The sequence below is a fragment of the Pan troglodytes genome, chromosome 10, assembly GCF_028858775.2.
Source record: "Pan troglodytes isolate AG18354 chromosome 10, NHGRI_mPanTro3-v2.0_pri, whole genome shotgun sequence".
In the NCBI taxonomy this organism is placed as follows: domain Eukaryota; kingdom Metazoa; phylum Chordata; class Mammalia; order Primates; family Hominidae; genus Pan; species Pan troglodytes.
This window is the reverse complement of record NC_072408.2, coordinates 7,899,105-7,923,900: the sequence shown is the minus strand read 5'-3', so window position 1 is coordinate 7,923,900 and position 24,796 is coordinate 7,899,105. Positions and strand designations below refer to the sequence as shown.

Here is a 24,796-nt window from a genome sequence, read left to right as displayed (position 1 = left end):
GCCACAAAACTGTATACTTCTAAGTTACTTGTAAATGGTTACAATAGTAAATTTATGTTATGTATATTTCACTACCAAAAAGGCTGAACATTACTTGATTTTGACAAACCTTGCCCTTGGCACTTAAGACAATAAAATGAAATGTAAAATTCAGGACAGGGGAGGCAGGGAGATGTTACTAGGGAGAAGTACACTGAGAGCTTCGGAGATACAGATACTGTTCTGCTTCTTATACTTGGTAAGGACTTGAGGTACATGAGAAAAAGTGTCTATTGGTCATCTTAGGTCTTTAAATAAGAGAAAAGTTTAAAATTTTACATTTTCTTATTTGCAAAGCAAGTAAATAATTCAATACTAACCTCTTGATAAGTGTAACTAGAAAATAGAGTTGTCTGCATTAATATTGTTGTTACAATTTAATCCAATTGTCATTTCACTCAATGGATTGGTTTTAGCATATTACTTTTAAAAAGTCACTGTACACATTAGAAAAATTTACATAAATGTTTTCAAGCATACAGAAATGTGGAATATATATATGTACCTCTGATATTTGTCACTTCTTAATGTTTTGCCATATTTCTTTTTTTATTATTTTTATTTTTTGAGATGGGAGTCTCACTCTGTCACGCAGGCTGGAGTGCAGTGGCACAATCTCGGCTCACTGCAACATCTGCTTCCTGGGTTCAAGCGATTCTCCTGCCTCAGTCTCCTGAGTAGCTGGGAGTAGACAGGGTTTCACTATGTTGGCCAGGCTAGTCTCGAACTCCTGACCTCAGGTAATCCACCCGCCTCGGCCTCCCAAAGTGCTGGGATTACAGGCGTGAGCCACTGTGCCCAGCCGCCATATTTCTTTTAGATTATTTTCTATGAAATAATACCACTATTCTTCTCTCCACATCCCCAGAGCCACTATCTGGAATATGGTATTTATCACGCTATTGTATATTTTTATAGTTTTACAACATATTACTTATTCATGAATGATACACTATACTGTTTTGCACTTTGATTTTTATATAAATGTTATTTCTGTACTTACATTGCTCAATTCTGCTATTTTGTTTATGATCTTTAAAAATGAACTAATTTTGTACCCCAACAAAGAAGGCCATCCTTAGAGTATAACTAAATAAACACATTTCCTTGTCAAATCAGCAGCACTTACTGTGGATTTTCAAAGTAACCATTATTTATCTAACTACAGTTTACAATACATAAAACTAACCTTTGAATTAGCATACTTTTAGAAGCTGCTTATCAATCCAGGGAAAAAAGAATACACACATTAATTTTTTCAATTTTATTCTTTTTTCTTTTTTGTGTGATGTCCCTGAGTCATAAGAATATGCACATATTTTTTGGCTAAATCTTGTTCATCATGTTCAAAATATGAATACTATGGAAAATGTCTCTTATTTATTGAACATATCCATCTAACTTTATGAAACTAGTTCTGACTACATTTATTTGTGGCCTCAGGCTGGCTGCAGAGTCTGACAAAAAGAAAATCAGTTGCTGCTTCAAAAATATCTATCTCATTTACTGCCCATCTTCACACTGTAGTTTCATTTATGTAAATCATAACATTTTCATTTAGAAACAAATATAATTCCCCAGTCTTAACCTTTAAACTCTGTGACAAGAGATCAGTTCCAACCCCCTATACTTCCAAACTTTGTTATTCAAAGAAGAAACTGAAAATTAAGTAAAGGACGTTTTTTTTTTTTAATTGTCCTTTTTTACTTCTAGAGGGAAAAAAAGATTCAAACGAAATCAGATTTGTTTAGTATCAGGGCTTCAACAATAAGTCAAAGTCATTTCCATATCAATCATAATAGAACTTCTATACTGAACAAGGATAGATCCTCCAAACCTACTGTTTATGACCCCGCTGTCTGACACACAAGTGGAAGTCAAACTCCCTTCTCATATTTACAACTGTGATACGTGTAAAAAGCAGTACTGTTGCCAGTTTCTAGCAAGCTTTTTTATCTAGAGGAAATGTTTCTCAAGTTTCTGTCATTAATGTTATGCCAAAACTAATAACCAGCTGTAATATTTACTTGATATTTTTAACATCATAAAACAGGTACTTACTACCTATTTTAGCATCCTCGTAACTAATTAGTATTGCTGTTAGTTATTAAAAGAAATTTTGGGGCTTTAAAACGTTCATTCACGTACAACCCAAAATATCTACTATTTCTAGAAGTATATGTACCATATTTTGGATAATAATGCCCAATTATACTACATGTACATTATCAGTTTCCCATTTCCACAGCCCTCTTCCCCATCACCCTAATTTTACTAATATTCTTACATGCAGAAAAACTGTGAGGGGAAGTTGATGACTGCTCAATTTTCTGGTTAGCAGGGGCTCCAGGTCTGACTTTTGAACAAACAACGGGGACAGACAAGGATTTTTCCTCCTGGTGGTCATCACTCAAAAAACAAAGTAAATACACATTGTACAAATTGAAATGTATAAGTATTTCTCTGATTCAATCTGCCTCATGATTAGTACCACTTACTCCCAGAGTTCTGTCTTCATATCTGTCAATTTTCATTTGTAGTAATGATTGGAGCTTTCATTCATTCCTGATTTTATGATTATTTTAGTGGGAAAATAGGAATGGTTTGCTGGGCACAATGGCTGACACCTATAATCCCAGCACTTTGGGAGGCCGAGGCAGGAGGACCACTTGAGGCCAGGAGTTCGAGACCAGCCTGGGCAACAGAGCAAGACCTTGTCTCTTAAAAAAAAAAAAAAAAGGTCAGGCATGGTGGCACATGGCTGTAGTCCCAGCTACTGGGTAGGCTGAGGTGGGAGGATCCCTTAAGCCCAGGAGGTTGAGGCTGCAATGAATGTGATCATGCCACTAAACACACACACACACACACACACACACACACACACACACACACACACAAAGAAAAAAAGGTTATATTGGGAGTTGCTAGTGAGATACTATCCTGAACCAAATACATACATACACCTCTGCCTCCTCAATTTTCAACGCTGCTAAGCAAACAACCAAAGAGCAATACAAGTGACACCAAAGAACAGGCTTGTCCCTCCATATTGAAAGGTGACTCAACATCCATTAATATCATTCAAGAAGTCTGCAGGGGCTTACAATTCAGAATGACCGTATAAACAGCTTACTTTACTGTTACCCACTTTCCCTCCAGATTCCATTAACATAACTCAAGAGAGTTACAGAAATAAAATATTAAATGCAAACAATAAAGAGGATGAGAGAGGAGCCATCAGCAGATACAAATGGCGAAATTCTGGCCCAAGAAGTAACAGCCTAAAATATAGTTGGAGGGTACCTGAGAAAGGAACCAATACCTTTCCTCCAAAAAACAATGAGAGATCCAGTAAAGCAGAAATGAGACATGAGATTTTTAAAAACGAAGAATCTGTAGGACAGACAAATCAATGCCTCTTACCTTCTGTGCGCACAGCAAAATGATCACCCAATGCTTACCCTTGGGTAGGCAGGAAATTAAGGTTCTACTCTAAAGATATCAAAACAACTAGTAGGGCCATTAGAGTGCAAATTAACATCCCAGAACAAAACCAGTTACCATCTGTTATTTTGGGGGTTCCCTGACCATTCACTTGAGAATGAAGTCTGACCATTAACAAGTAATGAGGCTTACTATGAGCTCTAAATACAGACAAACTCTAAATACAGAGTTTGCCTAATGGTAAGCCTCATTCTTAAATATCAGCAGGCCCACAGATCATCACACTTGAGAACTCACAAAGATAAAACACTCTTCCCATCAAAAAGGGGAAATTGCCTCAGAGAAACAAAAAATTCAGGAAATAGAATATACTTTTTAAAATGGTAAATTTTAAGTTATATATTTTACCAAAATAAAAAATAATTATAGCAGGCAATTAAAATAAAAATTATTAACACCCATATAGCAAAAAAACCTGAATGCTAGAGGAAAGCTATATGATCTTTTTATTTTCTATATATAAAGTATTATAAACTCACTGCCAAATAAAAAGGTGATCAAAGAAGATGAAGCCAAAAAATGAAGGAAAAGCAAAAGTAGGATGTGTCCGGTACTTAACAAATGTTTTTTTCTGGATTTTGTGATTTTTTGATATGACTTCTTTTAACTTTATAATTTGTTGTCATTTCTTCTTTCAGTCCAAATAAATATTCAGTTAAAAAAAATTTTTTTTGACACAGGGTCTTACTCTGTTGCCCAGACTGGAGTGCAGTAGTCCAGTCCTAGACCATTGCAGCCTTAACCTCCCAGGCTCAAGCAATCCTACCATCTCAGCCTCCCAAGTAGCTGAGACTATGGGTGTGCACCACTGTGCCTAATTAACTTTCTTTAAAAATTTTTGTAGGACAAGCGCGGTATAATCCCAGCACTTTGGGAGGCCGAGGCAGGTGGATCACTTGAGGTCAGGAGTTTGAGAACAGCCTGGCCAACATGGTGAAACCCCGTCTCTACTAAAAATACAAAAAGTAGGCACGTGTGGTGGCATGCACCTGTAATCCCAGCTACTTGGGAGGCTAAAGCAGGAGAATCATTTGAACCCGGGAGGCAGAGGTTGCAGCAAGCCGAGATTGTGCCACTGCACTCCAGCCTGGGCAACAGCAAGATTCCGTCTCAAAAAATAAATAAATAAAAACTTTTTGTAATGTCAGGGTCTCACTATGTTGCCCAGGTTGGCCCTGAATTCTTGGTCTCAAGCTATCCTCCTGTTTCAGCCTCCTAAAATGCTGAGATTACAAGGTGTAAGCCACCCTGCCCAATCTACTTTTATAATTTTAAAAGAATCTTTTACTTTAGAGAAGGCATAAAAATACTGTACTATAAAGCAAGAAGAGAAAATGATTAGGGGTGAGAAAATCAGAAGAAACTCTTAAAATGAAAGACATGCAGGCTGGGTGCGGTGGCTCATGCCTGTAATCCCAGCACTTTGGGAGGCCAAGGCAGCCAGACTGCTTGAGCTCAGGAGTTCATGGCCAGCCTGGGAAACAGGGTAAAACCCCATCTCTACAAAAAAAAAAAAATACAAAAATTAGACAGACATGGTGGTGCACGCCTGAGGTCTCAGCTACTCAGGAGGTGAGGTGGAAGGATTGCTTGAGCCCAGGAGGCTGAGGCTGCAGTAAGCTGAAATTGCGCCACTGCACTCCAGCCTGGGCAACAGAGCAAGACTCTGTCTCAAAAAAGACATGCTCACCAAAACAAAAATTCAATGAAAGCTTGCAAAAATAATGTCAACCTAAAATATCAGGCAAGTAGTTGGGGACAGGGGGGAAGGTTGTTACAAGAATTCCAACATATAAATATATGCCCCCCCAAAAAAGAGAATAGAGAAAAATGAAGGAGTGAAAATTATCCAAGAATTAGAACACTTCCCAAAACAGAAAAACATATTTACAAGGGTCTATTTAACATCCCCGTACAATAGATGGTAGAGAAAAAGTAAAAATTCAGAGAAGTTTCTGAAACCAAAAAAATATCTAGGAGATGGGGAGAAATACCACGAGTGTCAAGGAGGAAAATGAAATAAACAGAATCCTAAACAAAACCAGATTTTTTTAAAAAGGAAAAGTATTTTCATATGTGGAGGCAAAGTTTATTATACATGCATATTTTCTTACTAGCAAGACACTTAAATATGTATTCATAGATTTTTAAATAATTTATTAAAAAGAGGAACACAAAGGAAAAAAAAGACAGTTGTGCAGCATACTCAGAAAGCAGTAAGTTCAGATCAGCAGGATAGAAAAGTCTGAAGAATTCCCTAGGAAGGCAGAAGACTCGATATACTGGATGGGAAAATGAAAACTTTGAAAATGCAATAGTAAGGCTGGGCGTGGTGGCTCACGCCTGTCATCCCAGCACTTTGGGAGGCCGAGGTGGGCGGATCACGAGGTCAGGAGATTGAGACCATCCTGGCTAACACAGTGAAACTCCGTCTCTACTAAAAAATATAAAAAATTAGCCGGGCGTGGTGGAGGGTGCCTGTAATCCCAGCTACTCAGGCGGCTGAGGTGGGAGAATGGCGTGAACCCGGGAGGCGGAGGTTGCAGTGAGCCGAGATCGGGCCACTGCACTCCAGCCTGGGCGACAGAGCCAGACTCCGTCTCAAAAACAAACAAAAAAAAGAAAATGCAATAAGAAAAAAACCAAGGCAATTTGAAATGACAGGAAAAACAGGAAGCAGAACAAGGAAGTACAAAAAGGAGCTCTATCCATAACTAGTTACCTTAGAGAAATGTCAGCCAGACACACTTGATTTTCACTTTTAGACATTTTTAAAAGACAGAAGGCAGATATTAATATTACTCATCTTCACAATGTAAAATACATAGAATAGAGGTTAGACAGTGATTTTTTTTTTTTTTTTTTTTTTTGACACAGAGTCTCACTCTGTCGCCCAGGCTGGAGTGCAGTGGTGCGATCTCGGCTCACTGCAACCTCCACTTCCCGGGTTCAAGTGATTATCCTGTCTCAGCCTCCTGAGTAGCTGAGATTACAGGCGCCCGCCACCATGCCCGGCTAATTTTTTTGTATTTTTAGTAAAGATGGGGGTTTCACGGTGTTGGCCAGGCTCGTCTCGAACTCTTGACCTCCAGTGATCCACCTGCCTCGGCCTCCGAAAGTGCTGGGATTACAGGTGTGAGCCACAGCTGCCTGGCCAGATAGTGATTTTAAGAGAGTGAGAGTATTATGGTCATCTTACAAAGTAGAGAGTAGAACCTGTCTGCATTTGATGCAATAATAAATAAAAGTATGGCATAGGTAGAATACCTAAAGTTGAAATTGACACCAACTGAACGCCGATAATTTGCATACTATCATTAGGATTGCTACTGTATTATTACGATCATTTAAAAATCTAACATTCCCCCAAAATCTACCTTTTTATAAAACTTAAATTTATTGGTATAAAGAAATTTTACATTACAATACTGATTCAAAACCACTAATCTGATGTTTCTCTTATATAGAAGGTAATCATAAAAATGTTACTAAACTCTAGCTAAATTCTGCCAATCTTTATTGAACACAATATCCATCCAACAATTATAGCTACAGCCTTAAAGAACACAGTAATCACAGTAAGAATGACACAATCATTATGAGAAGAGCGTATAAGTACAACAAGGAGACAAAAAAGAGATTAATTTCTGAGAGGATTCTTTAAAGAAACATTTATTTATTTTCATGAATATGAATTTAATAGGAATGCAAAAAGAAGAACGTGGGTGTGGAAATGAAAATCAGCATATGTATAGTAACTTAAAATAAAGTCTGGGAATTGTTTATATAATTTTAGAAGAGATGGTAGGAGAGAAGATTGGATAAACACTAAAATCTTGAGAACTTCACATAACAATAAGGAGATTAAAATTTATACTGTGGAGAATAGGGCACCACTGAAAATTTTAAAAGATGTGATCAGATTTGCATCTTCATAAGACTGATCATGCTTGCATTGGTGTGGAACAGAGAGAAGTGTAATTAGACCTAGGAAGATCATTTTTGGTTGATATATTGGTACAGATGAGGGAGAATCAAGATGACAAGGTGGCTGATTAGAAATGGAAAATGAAGATATAAAGGAGGAAGAGAAGTCTAGGATGATTCTCAGAACTTTCTGGTTTTGTTTTTTAGGGGCAGGAAAAATGGTTAGGTAGGGAGATTTCTTGAAATAGATCTGTCTATAGCCACAAAGAAATTTAAGTTATCCCAAATTGATCATTCAACTTCAATTTGAGATTTCAGCTGGGCGCAGTGGCTCATGCCTGTAATCCCAGCACTTTGGGAGGCCAAGGTGGGTGGATCACCTGAGGTTTCAAATTTCATTAAGAATTCTGATTATATTCTTTCTGAATTTCTCATATATTCATTTCCCTTTCCAATTATCAAGCTCCTTATTGCGTAATACAGGAAAGTATGTGTTTCCTACTCCTCTGCCTTATAATTTCTCTGGTTCCTATACTTCAGAAAAATACATGACAAGTAGCACAACAGATGGAATAAAGGAATTAAGAATATACTGTTACAAGGTCCTTATACTAATCTTGAAGGGTAGAATATTATTTGAAGGCAGATTAATTTAAAATGTATATTATAAGCACAAGAGCAACCACTAAAAAAAATTAAAAATAAGATACATGGTCAGGAGTGGTGGCTCACGTCTGTAATCCCAAAACTTTGGGAGGCCAGGAAAGGCAGATCACTTGAGCTCAGGAATTCAAGACCAGCCTGGACAACATGGTGAAACCCTGTCTCTACAAACGCATACAAAAATTAGCTGGGCATGGTGGAGGGCTACTCAAGAGGCTGCGGTGGGAAGGTCACTTGAACCCGGGAGGCAGAGGTTGCAGTCAGCTGAGATTTGCACCAGTGCACTCTGGCCTGGGTGACAGAGTGTGACTCTGTCTCAAAAAGAAGAAGGAGAAAAGAAGATACTTGTTAAGCCAATGGATAAAAAGAGAAATGTTAAATGACCCCCAACGCATAAAAATTTTTTTCTTTAAAGGAACAAAGAGAAAACAGTAAGCAACAGTATCAGTATTATAATGGGCAAACTTCAAGAAACTGTATAGCAAGAGAGTAGATGATCTAGATAAAATGGAAAGAAATTCCTAGAAAGACACGAACTATAGAAACTGTATTAGTCAGTTTTCATGCTGCTGATAAAGACATATCCAAGACTGGGTTTAACTGTACTCACAGTTCTATGTGGCTGGGGAGGCCTCAGAATCGTGGCAGAAGGCAAGGAGGAGCAAGTCATGTCTTACATCAATGGTGGCAGACAGAGAATGAGAACCAACCAAGCAGAACAGTTTCTCCTTATCAAACCATCAGATCTCTGAGACTTATTCACTATCATGAGAACAGTATGGAGGAAACGGCCCCCATGATTCAATTATCTCCAGCTGGCCCCGCCATTGACACATGAAGATTATTACATTTCAAAGTGAGACTTGGGTGGGGGGATACAGAGCCAAACCATATCAGAAACTGACTCAAGAAAAAAAAAAAAAAAAACCAGAAAATCTGAATAGACCTATAACAAGAAAGGAGACTGAATTAGTAATTTAACAAACTTTCCACAATGAAAAGCCCAGGCCCAGATCACTTCACTGATGAGTTCTATAAAACACTTAAATAATTGACATCAATTATTCACAAATTCTTCCAAAAAATATAAGAGGAATTCTATGAGGCCAGTATTAACCTAACACCAATGCCAGATAGAAACATCACAAGGAAACTAAAGGACAGTATCTTGGCCAGGCATGGTAGCTCATGACTGTAATCCTAGCTCTTCAGGAGGCCAAGGCAGGAGGATCACTTGAGGTTAGAACAAGACCAGCTTGGGCAACACAGCAAGACCACATCTCTACACAATTTTTTAAAAAAATTAGCCAGGCACGATGATACGCACCCATAGTCTTAGCTACTTGGGAGACAGAGGTGGGAGAACTGCTTGAGCTCAGGAGTTTGAGGTTACAGTGAGCCATGATTGTGCCTCTGCACTCCAGCCAAGATGACAGAGCAAGACTGTCTCTAATAAATGAACACATAAATATTTTAAAAGAACAATATTCCTTATTAATACAAACACAAAAATCCTCACCAAAATACAAGCAAACCAAATCCAGCAACTAAAAAGGATTATTTCCCATGGCCACATGGGATTTATCCCAGGAATCCAAGGTTTAGCATCCAAAAATTAGTGTAGTACACCCCATAGAGTACAAAGCCCATACGATTATCTCCATAGACACAGAAAAAGCACCGAAGTCCAACACCCTTTCATTTAAAAAAAAAAAAAAAACATTCAACCAACTAGGAAAAAGGAACATCTTCACTTGGATAAAGGGCATCTAGGAAAACCCCACAGCTAACATTATGCTTAACCTTATTAGCGCAGATGAGGATGTAAAGAAATTGGAACCCTCATTCGCTGCTGGAGAGAATGTAAAATGGTAGTCACCTTGAAAAACAGGTTGGCAGTTCCTTAAAAGGTTCAACAGACTTACCATATAACCCAGCAATTTCACTCTTTAGTATCTGCTCAAGAGAAATTCAAGTATATGTTAATATAAAACCTTATAAATGAACGTTTATAGCAGCATTATTCATAATAACCCAAAACGGGAAACAACACAAATGTCAATCAACTGATGAATAAACACAATGGTATCTCCATACAATCAAATATTAATTACTCAACCATAAAAATGAAGTGCTGATCCATGCTATAACATGGATGAACATTAAAAACATTACACTGAGTGAAAAAAGCCAGTCACAAGAGATCACATATTATATGGTTCCACTTATATAAAATGTCCAGAATAGGCAAATCTACAGACATAGTAGGTTAGTGGTTATCCACACAACTGGAAGAGTTGAGGGGAAATGGGGTTTTCTTTTTTTTTGGAGGAAGTGATTAAAATGTTCTAAAACTTAGTACTGTGATGGTTGCACAATTCTGAATATACTTTAAAAACCACTGAATTGTATATTTTAACCAAGTGAATTGTATAGTATGTGAATTATCTCAATAAAGCTGTTTATAAAAATGCAAATGGCAAGTTAACAATAAAATAATTCAAACTATCATCATATAGATTTAAGAACTGCCATATTTAGTCAAACCTATAGTGCTTCTAATCCAGTGTTCTGTCTCAGGGCCAGACAAGAATATACATATAGTGAGAAGAAATGGCCCACTTCATTTAGGAAGAATAGGGAAGACAGTTCTAAAACCATACCGTCACCCAATATGAATCTCTATTATCCTGATCCTTTTGAAAACTGTTATCAACCTTTCTTTTCATTTGGAATAATTATTTCCAATGTTTTACTACCAATTGAAAAAAGAAATACTATCATTATTTTTGACCGAAATTTACTATTTAGCTTTTGTGGGCGGTCTCCTTGTTTTAATTTACATTAATTAGGAGAACCAACACGTTTTCTCCTTTTTAACTTTATAGGCTTTTCTAGTCACCCAACTTCAGTAAACTCTACTTTATAAAGTTCTTCCATAAAACAGCTAAGAATTTGGTATCTCAGTGATTCTAAAAGCTATAGAGAAAACGTCTGACTCATTCATTCATCATAAAAAGCCTATTATTTGGTAACAGTCATTTTTACTAGGCCACATGAAGATGTTATTCTCTAAAATTAAATGGCTGGCTGATTGTGCTCTATTGCTATAAGTTTATTTCTTAGGTACAGGAGGATCATATAGAAGTATGTTAGCCTTGTTTATTAATAATAGCAGCTACCGTGACTTAGTTACCAGGCTAAGGTGTCCACATGTAGTCTCATTTAAACCTTGTAATAACACTAAAACATTACCCTCATTTTACACATGAAGAAAACAGAGGCTTAAAGGTATTTATATCCAAGTTGTGTCTCTTGTCCTGAGTTCACTAGACCTGATAAGAACTCTATGAATTAAAGAAAAAAAAGTCATAGAATAATATGTTTACATATTTTTTTTAATGTGAGTACATATTTGTGTAAAAGCATGAAGAATTGGAAATACATACAAATATATGGTTGCCTCTGGGCAAAGGAGTAAAGGAGGTTAGGGTCAAGAAAGAACTTCCAGGTTCTGCTGTAAATTTTTTATATGGCTTTAATCTTAAGCAAAACAATGTAAATGTATTCCTCATTGTAAGCTTTTTCGTTACAAGAATAACAGTATCGGCCGGGCGTGGTGACTCACACCTGTAATCCCAGCACTTTGGGAGGCTGAGGTGGGCGGATCACGAGGTCAGGAGTTCTAGACCAGGCTGGCCAACATGGTGAAACCCCACATCTACTAAAAGTACAAAAAAATTAGCTGGGTGTGGTGGTGGGTGCCTGTAGTCTCAGCTACTCAGGAGGCTGAGGCAGGGAGAATCACTTGAGGCCGGGAAGCGGAGGTTGCAGTGAGCCGAGATTGCGCCACTGCGCTCCAGCCTGGGTGACACAGTGAGACTCCGCCTCAAAAAAAAAAAAAAAAAAAAAGAATAACAGTATCATAAAAATTGAAACATTTATTAATCAGAACTAATACATATACTACTGTAGTTCTGTGCCAAGCTCTCTCTCACCTTTAGACCTTTGCTCTTCCTAAGCTCACAGTAGACATTATTTCCCTCTCTCATTTCATGTGGCTTCTTCCTTCAAAAAACTTTGCCTTGACAAGCTCTCTCACTTTTGCGGGGCTAGCGTAGGGGAGTGGCAATGTTTAGGTATAACCAAGATAATTAAAAAGTTCCTGTATTTAGGTCTACATGGGGAATAAAGGCAGGAAGGCTGACCAACAGTTTGGTGTACTGGGAAATCCTGCAATTCCCCTCATCTGTTGTGCACCCTCTGATAGGACCTGGGTAGAATAAAGCTGCTATTCCCTATTGGAGTCTGGGAAGTGGAGGCAGTGACATTATGATGTGTTCTAAACCTGGGTTAATACATGACTCTTGGACAACCATATGTATAAAAATAAAAAGGCTAAAAAGAAACATCATCCCCCAATTTAAGATTAGAGATAAAAAAATTATCAAGAAAGGGCATCATTTATATTAATGTCATATATTTTAAGCACAATGTACTGTGCTAAGTAAGCTGTAAATGACAATTTTATCTGCCCTCTTCAATATCTCTCACAAAGTGAAACCATTAATAAATACCTGATGAACTAAAACGGATTTCCATCTTAGGGTGGCAGGCTAGATATAAAATGTAATAGGAAATGTAGTTTTTTTTTTAAAAAAGAAGCTCTCTCAAAGAACCTCTTGCGTCAAGTATAAGCTGAAACCTAGAAGAGAATGTTATTATAGAAAAGCGAAGATCTACGTTTTAGATAAAGAACCATACTGTACAAAAAATAATTTTCACATACATGATATAATTTATAACAGCACTTTATGATCATTATTTATAACAGCCACTCTGTTATCACTGAAATGTTGTGCATATACATGAAAATTTCCAGATAGGCCTCTCTATTCATGTATTATCTTTTTCTTAGTTATAAGGAAGTCCTTTATTATGTGTTCATAATTTTGTGTATGTGTGTGTATGTGTGTGTGTGTGTGTGTGTGTGGTGAGAGAAACAGTAAAATTCTGTTACTGACATTTCTAGATTTCTATTCTAAGTATGTTACTTAATTATTATATATTGTGGTACTATGACATCCACAATATTTACTACGATCTGCCAATCCTTAAAAAAAGGTTTTATACCCCCTTTTTCAAATATCAAGCTGTCTTGGGTTTAGAAGATTTTCTATTCTAGAGAACTGTCTCTAGAATCCAAACATAGCACATTTCCCTTATTTTTTCACTACAGCTATAATTCATTTCCATAGAAGACCTGGTTAAACCTAGCTTTTCTAGTCAAATCATCAAGTAAATCCTCTTTGGACTTCTACATCTTCATTTCTAAAATTAAGAGGAAGAGATCAGGCAGAAAGAACCAGAAGATGTACTTAAGTTCCCTTCCAAAAGAAAAGAAAGAAAAGGAAAGGAAGGAAGGAAAAAAGAAAGGCAAGACAGAGTAAACACTAAACAAAATAACAGGCTATAAACTCATAGTAACACTAAGATATGAGACATCAAAAGATTGTCTTTTTAAAACTGTGATTAGCAGTTTCTTGTGAGCCCTTAATCTCACAGAGCACGTTGCATTCAACTGAACTGGTTATTATATGTTCTTTTTCAAAAAGTCCACAATGCAGCTTTTACACTCACATACACAGGTCAAGACAGATTCCTTGGGAAATGTTAAGTATGTTTACTATCCTTAAAAATGAAAACAAGCAACAGTACCCATAGACAACCAAGGGCTCAGAAGGATAAGGAAAAGTCTTTCTCCCTAATAATCTCCATTTGTCCACAAAACTTAGTTTACAGACCACTTTCTCCAGATGCGGCACGGTGACTCATGCCTGTAATCCCACCATTTTGGGAGGCCGAGATGACAGGATGGCTTGAGGCCAGGAGTTTGAGATCAGCTTGGTCAACATAGCAAGACCCCATCCCTAAGTAAAAAACAAAATGTAATAAAAAATAAAAACATGAAAAGATAAAAAGAAATCACTTTCTCCAAAAAGTCATTTCCTTCTAGTCTACTATAGCCCCAACCCTCAAGACTGTGTTAAGTATCTTACTTCCCCATCTCGCAAGAGTGAGTCAAGTAGCAGGCACTGTTGGCAGTCTACTACTGGGTCATTCCCAAACCCCATCCTCCTTGCTAACCATAATCCTTTATTTGGTTTAAGTATCTATCTTGTACTAGAGGAAAAGCAAGCCCCATCTCCTGTCAAGACAGTCATAACTGGCCTAACCCAACCATGGAAGTTCCATTTTCAGTATTTGATCTAGACAAAGCCATGTGACCCACAACTCTGACCAGTAAGATATGAAGCATTGTTAAAGAAATTGCTGCTTCTGCTGCTGAATGCTATCCAGGATGCATGTGATGGCTGAAAATAGGGCCATAAGGGGCATTAGCCTGAAATACATGCTGAGAATGGCAGAGAGACATTTGATGACATAACTGAATCAATCTGACACTGCCTTACCGTCTATGAAATATTATAAAAACATCCTGAAAACTCTATGCTTTCAGAAGTTCTTTAAAAAACTTAGCCTGGCGTTTGGTGGCATACACCTGTAGTCTCAGCTACTCAGTGGGAGGACTGCTTGAGCCCAGGAGTTCAAGGCTGCAGTGAGTATTGAATCACTGCATTCCAGTCTGAGTGACAGAGCGAGACTCTGTCTCAAAAAAAAAAAAAAAAAGAAGTATAACCACACAGTTTCTACTAGGACACTGAACAGAGAACAAAGGACTAATAATACAGGTATACAGGTAGAACTGGGGACAAAATCTAAATTTTATGACTAGCAGTGTGTACCATTTATTAGTATACTACCATACTATGCTAAGTAAAAGTTATTCTTTCATTTTAACAGCAAAGAATTCTGTCTTTTACTTTATTCTTATCTACCTATACATAGTACACTGTTAAGCTTCTCATTGAAGAACTAGAATGGAAAATCATTGGGGTTTTGTACTTCAGACTGTAACTTTTACCAAATTTATGATTCTTTATCATAAATCAGGAGCCCTGTTTGGTGCCATCAACAAACAACTACTTTCTCTCAAAATTATGGGCTAAGAATCTTACCTCTCCACTTCCCAATCTGTATCTGTTCTAGTTTCTACCCTTTCCTCTACTCCTGATTTCACCAACAAAGATGTAATGTAGCCTCAGTATGTCCTTTCATTATTATGCCTTAATTGAAGGAAGCATGTGGCCTTCACATTTGAGAACCAACTAATAAACCTTCCCACAAAAACTGTTATAAGCAAAGGTTAAAGTCTAAACTATTAATATTACTGGCACCAAACAGATGTTTGCTCACTTTCCTTTTTTTTTATTCCCCCGAGACAGAGTCTTGCTCTGTCACCCAGACTGGAGTGTAGTGGCACGATCTCGGCTCACTGCAACCTCCGCCTCCTGGGTTCAAGCAATTCTCCTCCCTCAGCCTCCTGGGTAGCTGGGATTACAGGCACCTGCCACCACGCCCGGCTAATTTTTATATTCTTAGTAGAGACGGGGTTTCACCATTTTGGCCAGGCTTGTCTCAAACACCTGACTTTGTGATCCACTTGCCTCGGCCTCCCAAAGTGCTAGGATTACAGGCGTGAGCCACCTCACCCGGTCCTCTCACTTTGATTTTTAAATATATTTTTCATATGTAACATATTTCAGATATACTGTCTGGGTATCAGCTTTTGCTGGTTATTCTGGGAACAATCATTTCCGGTACTGGCATTATAGGCCTTTCTCACTTAAGTCAACAAACAACTCACAAACTTTTAGAAATATGGTCCATTAGTAAGTTGATCTCATGTTAGCAGAGTATAACTATGAATTATTATTTTACTAAAAATATGGACGTTTAATTTCCATATAGTATTACACACAGTAGCTTTTTTTTTAATTTCAAGAAGCTGATATGAAGGACAATCTATTGTGAAATAATATACTCATCTGTGATGGTTAGTTTTATGTTACAATTTTGCTACAGTATTCAATTATTCTATCAAATACTAACTAGGTGTTGCTATAAAGGTATTTTTGTAGATATGGTTAAACCTACAATCAGCTGACTTTATGTAAAGGAGACTACCCTCAATTATGTGGTTGGGTCTCATCTAATCACTTACAAGGCAGTAAACTGGGATTTCCTGAGAAATCCTGGCTAAAGATTGCAGCATCAGCTCCTGTGCTAGAGTTCCCAACCCAATGGCCAGCTCAACCAGAAGACAGATTTCAGACTTGCCAGCCCCAACAACCAAGTAAACTAATTCCTTGAAATTACATATAATATCTATCTGTTATATACAAAATCTCCTAATGGTTTTGTTGCCTTGGAGAAACCTGATACCATTTTTCACACTAAAATTACACACACACACACAATGTAAAGCATCCACATATCCATGACAACATCCAAGTTTTTAACATTTTTTTGTTGTGCCTGTCCTGAGATGGTCAAAGAGTGGAAATGCACAGAGGTCCTCAGCCCAGCAGAAGACAGATGGTCTTTACAATAGAGCAGCCTACATACATTAAAGTGTGTAAGAATAAGGAAAACCGACTTACACAAAAGATAAAGATTTTTTTTAAACACACAGAAAGCTAATATAGGTTAAGAACCAGGCAAGCATTAAACACAGGAACCCACAAGAACTACGCTAATAATGTAGTTTCAAGCTTTTGTTAATAACTGACACCTAATAATAGCTAACATTTATTGACTTCCAGACCCTGTTCTGGTGCTTTACATATATTAACATATTTAAACTCAACAACACCTCTGTGAAGTAGGTACCTACGTGGGCTTGGTGGCTCACGCCTGAAATCCTAGCACTTTGGGAGGCTGAGGCAGGAGGATCACTTGAGCCCAGAGTTTCAGATCAGCAACAGTGAGACCCCATCTCTACTTTAACCAAAAAAGAAATGGATGCACAAGAGGATTACAATAAAAAAGTGGCAAAGCCAAGCCAAGGTGTAAACACAAGCTGCCTTGTTCTAGAGTCTGTGCTTTGCCATTCCACAATACCACCTATGAAAGTAGAGAAATAATTTTATTTTTATAAAGTAGATTTATAGTCTAATATGTAGGTGTTTTAAAAATTAACAATGAAAAATACATAATTTCATTTAAGTCACTTAAATAATGAAAATTACATAAAAGATAGACTACTAGGTGTAAAATGCAAAGAAAATAAATCTATCTAAGAAAGGCAAGGCAGAAATAAAACACATAGAAGGCAGGAAGAAGACCAACTCCAAACATACCAATTATTACTATAAATGTACGTTAAAGTTCTCTATTACAAAAAACCTGTGGAACAGGCTTTAAAAAAAAGTCTAGCTAAACACTGTTTATTTATAAGAAACACATCAAAATTAAAATGACATAAAAAAGAAGATAAAGGGCCAGGCACAGTGGCTTACACTGGTAATCCCAGTACTTTGGGAGGCCAAGGTGGGTGGATCACCTGAGGTAAGGAGTTCGACACCAGCCTGACCAACATGATGAAACCCCGTCGCTACTAAAATGCAAAAATTAGCCAGGCCTGGTGGCGGGAGCCTATAATCTCAGTTACTCAGGAGACTGAGGCAGGAGAATCACTTAAACCCATGAGGCAGAAGTTGCAGTGAGCCAAGATTGTGCCACTGCACTCCAGCCTGGGCAACAAGAGTGAAATTCTGTCTCAAAAAAAAAGGGGGGGGAAGATAGAGGAACAAGTAAAACAAATGTGAAAAAAGAATGACAATATAAAAAGGGAATGTGTTAAGCAAAGAGAATTATTTGAGAAAATGCTGCATATTTTATATTGATAAAAAGTACAATTATTTACGTATATAACATTCATGCTTAACCCAGCCTAAATATAAAGCTATGAATATATAACATAAAAACTGTTAGAAATACAAACGGAAATTGACAAATCCACAATTATTTTGTAGGGCTGACACGTTTATCAAATATCAGCTAATCAAGTAGTCTAAGGCAACAAAAATACATGGAATTTAAGCAATACAATTAACAAATACAGATTTTTTCCCTTAAAAATACTATTTTCAAATAAACATAGAACTTCAATTTTTACAACAGCATACATTAGACTATAAATAAAAAGTTTTAATAAAATCTCTAAAGTGGAAATCACATAAAGCATAAGTTATACTTTGGCATATAAAACTAGGGATCTGAGTAGCATAAATGAACAGCTCTGAAGATCCCAACATCTGCATTTCATAAGATGCCAGAACAGTACAGTCAGATTATACTGGGGCCCACAATCAGCAAACCGCATTTATTTATCAGTTTTCAGTGCCCAACTCAAATGCGACAACCAAGGCTCATGGGATTACTTGAAAAAAGTCTTTAAAGAGCATCCAATCTACACGGGAAGCAAAAAAATAAATAAATAAAATTAAAGAGCAACTAAAATCAGTAACAAATAACAACAACCGAAAAAAGGAACCTGGAAAAGGCAGGGTCATGTGGTGGCTCACGCCTGTAATCCCAGCACTTTGGGAGGCTGAGGCGGGTGGATCACGAGGTCAGGAGATCCAGATCACCCTGGCGAACACGGTGAAACCCCGTCTCTACTAAAAATACAAAAAATTAGCTGGGCGTGGTGGCGGGTGCCTGTAATCCCAGCTACTCGGGAGGCTGAGGCAGAACTGCTTGAACCTGGGAGATGGAGGTTGCAGTGAGCCAAGATCACACCATTGCACTCCAGCTCTGGGTGACAGAGCAAGACTCCATTTCGAGGGGGTGGGGTGGGGGGGAGAAAATGATATGGACATTAGGCCATTGGTCTAGGAGAACCAACATATATGTAACAGGAGTTCTGGAAGGGGCAACATAAAAAACAGAGGGCAAGAAATGAAATGAGTAGAAGGTAAATTTTCAGAATTGATGGCCAGTGAGTTTCCAGACAAAAAGCCACAATGGAAAAAAGAGACCCATACCAAGGCACATTGCTGAAATTTCAAAACGCTGAGGACAAGACAAAAAACCTGAAAACTTCCAGAGGAAAAAAACAATAGGTTACAGGGAACAGAGAATCCTACTAGCCTCAGACTTTAACAGCAATACTGGAAGCTAGAAGAAAATAGAATAAATGTCTTTAAAATTCTGAAATAAATTATTTCCAATCTAGAATTTGTTATCCGAACTACCTATTAAAGAGGGAAGGGAAAGGAAGATGAAGGAAAATATTTTCAGACATGTAAGTTCTCAAAAATACATTTATCTCCCAAATGACCTTTCTCAAAGAGTTATGAAGTTATTCTTTCACAAATGAGGAGACCAAGAAAGAGAAAGAAATGGGATTCTGGAAGCAGGATCAAAAACCAGCTAGATATAAGAAGAATCTCCAAAATGAGAATGAATGAAGATCCCCAACCTAAGCATCAACCTAGAATGCAACCAGTACAAATGGTGAAGTTTAGAAGTTTAAGAGAGGTTATCTCCAAAAAAGAAGAATATCTAAAAGTTTTAATGTAGTGACAGGAGATTTGCACAACTAGGAGGGAAGACTTCAGGAAAATAGTAATAAATATCTTGACTGTGGTGATGGTTTCATGGATGTGGACAACTTATTAAATTTGTACCTTTTAAATATGTACATTTTATTATGTCAACTATACTTCAATAATGCTATTTTTAAAAATAAAAAATAAATGTCAACAAAAATATTCATATTAAATGCTAACATATTATAAAATAAGACAATCACATCAAAGGCAAAAATTTAAAAACTGTAATTCATTATTGATAATTTTTATCACCAACTTCTTGAGATGGTAGGGAAAGGCTGTTGAACAGTTTAACAAGAGGTACTTGGCATTCAGAAATTGAGCTGTCCAGTAATAGTAGCCATTAGCCAATTAAAAAAAAAATTCCTTCAAGATTCACACATCTGGGCTGTAAAAATAAAATAAATAAAATACAATTTCTTCAGAGATGGGAGTCTTGCTCTGATACCCAGGTTGGAGCACAGGGGCACAATCATGGCTCACTGTGGTCTCAAACTCCTTGGCTCAAGCAATCCTCCCATCTCAGCCTCCCAAGTAGCTGGGACTACAGGCACATGCCACTGTGCCTGGATTTTTTTTTTTTTGGTGGAGACAGCATCTTGGTTTGTTGCCTAGCCTGGTCTCCAACTCCTGGGCTCAAGCAATCCTCCCACCTCAGCCTCCCAAAGTGCTGGGATTCAGGCATGTATGTGTCACCACGCCCAGCCCCAAGTATGGTTATTGAGTACTTCACTGAAATGTTGCTGGTGTGAACCGAGATATGTTAAGTGTAAAACACACAGCAGATTTTGAAGATGTAATAGAAAAGAATATATACTATCTTTATAATTTTTATACTGATTATATGCTGAAAGATATTTAGGCCAGGATGGTGGCTCACGCTTATAATCTCAGCACTTTGGGAGGCTGAGGCAGGAGGATCACTTGAGGCCAGGAGTTCAAGACCAGTGTGGGTAACATAGTGAGACCCACCCTACCCCCGTCTCTACAAAAAAATTTAAACATTAGCAGGGTGTGGTGGCACGTGCTTGTAGTCCCAGCTACTTGGAAAGCTAAGGCCGGAGGATCGCTTAAGCCCAGGAGTTCGAAGCTGCAGTGAGCCATAATCGTGCACCACTCACTGCACTCCAGCCTGGGTGACAGGGCAAGACCCTGTCTCAGAAAAAAAAAAAGAAACTATGTTTGGATATATATTGGGTTATATGAAACATATTCATGAAATTAATTCCACCTGTTTTTTTTTAAATGTGGCTACTAGAAAATTTAAACTAGGTTGGGCGCGGTGGCTCATGTCTGTAATCCCAGCACTTTGGGAGGCTGAGGCAGGTGGATCACTTCAGGTCAGGAGTTCGAGATCAGCCTGGCCAACATGGTAAAACCCCGTCTCTATAAAAATATAAAAATTAGCTGGGCGTGGTGGTGCATGCCTGTAATCCTAGCTGCTCGGAAGGCCAAGGCAGGAGAATCGCTTAAACCTGGGAGGTGGAGGTTGCAGTGAGCCGACATCGCTCACTACAATTTTATTTCTATCACTTTCTCCTTGGATTTCAATTAGATTTCAAAATTCCCATTAATTCATAGACTTAGGAACCGCAGAGTAATATATCCAATGTTATTCAACTAAGCCTTCTAAGATTAGATCTCTGATTTTGGAAACATTATTCTATCAAATTGTTCCCTTGGTTTTCTCATCTATAAAATAGGACTGACAACATACTATGTAGTTACTGAGAGAACTAAATAAGATGTACTACAGGACAGCTTAGTGGCACTGTTAGGGACTTGCTAGATCAGTCACCCAGCAATGTAACTACTTCTATACTATTTCCTCTCAAAATGCAACATTCACATTCAGGCCTAATAAAATGATAATTAGGTCATAAACTTTCAGGGTCGCTTCAGACCAAAAATCTCAGAAGTTACTTTCCAAAGTCAGTCGATGACAATGATTTAAAATTATATGAAACTTCAAACTCAAATGTTAGTCTACCACAGTGTTTGTTACTTGTTACTTAAAATAATCCAGCCAAGTATACAAAATTGTCATTTTCAGATGAAGAAAAAGCCTTAGAAGTTAAGTGAGGAGGATATCCAGATTCACACAAATATTAATATTGCCAGAAAACTTCATTTTAATCATTGGATTTAAAAAATAAGCCACAAATCCCATAAGAACTCAACCACTGGGAGGGGGAACAAAGAAATCTGACAGAACTAGAGAAGACTGGGAATTTTAATTTAAGTTCTCAAAAAAAAAGGTTATCTCAATCGTTAGAACACAAAGTATAAACCCCATTTATTTAAAATAAGAGCATATTTATACTTTAAAATTAAATCTGTAGTCTCCACAAAATATCTTTCAAAAACTCAAATCCAAAAAGGTTCTGAAGATTTTTAGTGCCATTGGTTTGTGTTATAGCTAATGCCAGTATTGTGCCTATTAATAAGAGACCAAATAAAAAGCAAAAATAAAACAGATCATTTAATTATAATTTAATTTATCTAATGAAGACCAGCAATTAGAAAACTTCACACACACCTAACTTCAGTTGTTATACAAAATCATAATCATTTGTACCTTTCTAAGAAGAAACACTGTGTTCAGAGCTTATGTTATGATTAATGAACAGTGACAGCAGCTAAAATTCATATAGCCACTATATTTTCATTTTGTGGCAAATAGCTATCAACAACTTACTGTATGATTTAATTAAGTGGTTAAAAGGATCTAGCTTCAAGTTTATGCTCTAAGTAAAATGTTTTTCAAAGATGGGCAGTAAACAGTATTTTCCCCCTGTGGAAAAGCAGTTTTTCATTCTTCCAAAAATTGTACCAAGGTAAAGCAAAGCTCTAGATGATGCAGGCATGTTATGTAGGCGTTAGCAGTACTGCCCTCACTATGTGCTCATTGGACAGTAGTGCAACCCCAAGAAAAAGATGGTTAGCAGTTTTTGTTGTTGTTGTTGTTGTTAACGAAATAAAACAAAAAACAGCTCATTGCTAGTAAGGAAACTATTTTGTGAAACTTTCTTCTTTTTATGTGTGCATATACTAAGTCACAATGTAAATGTATTTCTTAGAATGAGTCTCAGAAAGGTTTGATAGCCACTGCAAAGTAGTCTGTCTATAGCAAACTACTATACATTCAATAACTAGAGAGGTGTTGCAGGAATCAGACTGTACCAAGGTAAAAATCCTTTTTGACTGTGAGAGGATAAGAAGCATATTTAAGGCATGGGCCTAAAGCTGACAGGATTATCCAACTCTACCACTCAGTTTACTAATTAGACAACAAACTTACCCAAGGTCATTCTTCTATAGTTTGCATTAGAACTAAGTCTCCCACTCTAATGCTCAAAATAAGCTCCACAAAGATACTTCAGCATGTAAGTATTAATTCAGAATTTCCTATTTGGTTTTCAATAACCAAAAGAAACTGCAGCTTAACACATGCAACTGTTTCCTCAAATACTATTCTACCAGATTAATGACCATGCCAGCTCTCCCATTAAAAGCTTTTTCTAGCTAGTTACTTGGTACTTAGGTTTTTATAGCACTTTTCTTTTCCCATTATGCTCAGTAGTGCATGCAACACACTACACTTAGGAATGCAACACACTTCCTTTGGGAATGCCTAACTGTGGCCATAACTATGACTGAAATTTTTGTGAATTTCTATCATCTGTCTAAACTTAGAAGAAAAGTACCACAAAATCAAGTTAAATCAGACCATATTTTTGTGATCAGTGTATCTCACTATTAAAACATTGTATGTATTTTAACGGTTATCATTCAAAACTTGAAGTATATCCAAAATACTCCATTCCCATCTCCTGATAAATAAATCTTCACTGACAACTGATTAAGAAGAGAAACATGTTAAGGACAGAAGTTAAAACGGAATTAGACAAAGATGGGGCAGATTATCACAGCTTCATACTACAAACAAAGGTTTATTTCTACATCCTCTTTCCTAAATATCCATAATAAACTCATATTTCTTGCCAAGAACCCCAGAAAAGGTGCCTCAAATTATTTCCATAAAGAAAACAACATTACCCATTAAGCAACCCTGTTAATGATTATCCACAAAATTCCAAATTTTAAAAAACTGCTTAACATTGGGAATGGCAGAGGTACTGAGCCTTATTATGACTAATCAAGCCAGTGAAGTAAACAAAAAATGCAGGCAAGAGAAAAAGGAAGCTGAGTCAAGTACAGAGTTCTTCGCATCCACAGAGAAAATGCTTTGTTCTTTATTTCTCAAACTTGCAGTATAAAGACCTAAAAAATCCACTATTTTAATTTCACAGTCCAGTCAATTCACACGGCTGTATGTGAATTTTTCTTTCAGAAAATTAAGGGAAAGGAGCCAGGCGCGGTGGCTCATGCCTGTAATCCCAGCACTTTGGGAGGGTGAGGCAGGTGGATCACTTGAGGTCAAGAATTCAAGACCAGCCTGGCCAACATGGCGAAACCCTGTCTCTACTAAAGATACAAAGATTAGCCAGGTGCGGCGCGCACCTGTAATTCCAGCTACTCAGGAGGCTGAGACAGGAGAATCACTTGAACTCAGGAGGCGGAGGTTGCAGTGAGCCCAGATCGTGCCACTGCACTCCAGCCCAGGCTACAAAGTGAAACTATGTCTCAAAAAAAAAAAAAGAAAAGAAAAAAAAAAGAAAAGAAAAGAAAGGCAAAGAAAATTAAGGGAAAGGGAATTTATAGTGTGTCTGTGCATTTTAATATTATAGTCACAGCAACATAACCTAAATTACTTTCCCAACAGGGAATTTCGAAATCTGAAAGCAAATACCACTCACATGTCAAATAAAATAACTGCCAAAAATTTACTCACTAATTTTTCTAAAATTTTATGAAAATGAGTACATTATTCAACTGTTTTGGAGAAAAGTAGACAATATGATTTAGAAAAAACACATAATTAGTGGCAATTTTAACAGAAGAGAATGCTCTCCCACTGAACTTCATAAAAACAAAAGAAAATCCAGACTTCACCTGTTTTACTTTTATATTTTAGAGCAGTAAAATTCTTAATTTCTTATTTCTCAAACAATACTCCCCATTATTGTTTGCTCCCCCTGTAATGTTTATTCCTCCCTGAGTTCTGAGATTCCCAGGTA

General features: G+C 37.2%; 1 protein-coding gene and 1 non-coding gene across 47 annotated transcripts in view; both read right to left on the bottom strand.

The window, feature by feature from the left end:
• The window catches only part of WNK1 (WNK lysine deficient protein kinase 1), a 159,491-nt gene that overhangs the window by 108,647 nt on the left and 26,048 nt on the right, over positions 1-24,796 (bottom strand).
• LOC112205159 (U4atac minor spliceosomal RNA) lies at positions 22,472-22,597 on the bottom strand. The gene has a single exon (XR_002939010.1). It is a non-coding gene; the product is annotated as a U4atac minor spliceosomal RNA (small nuclear RNA).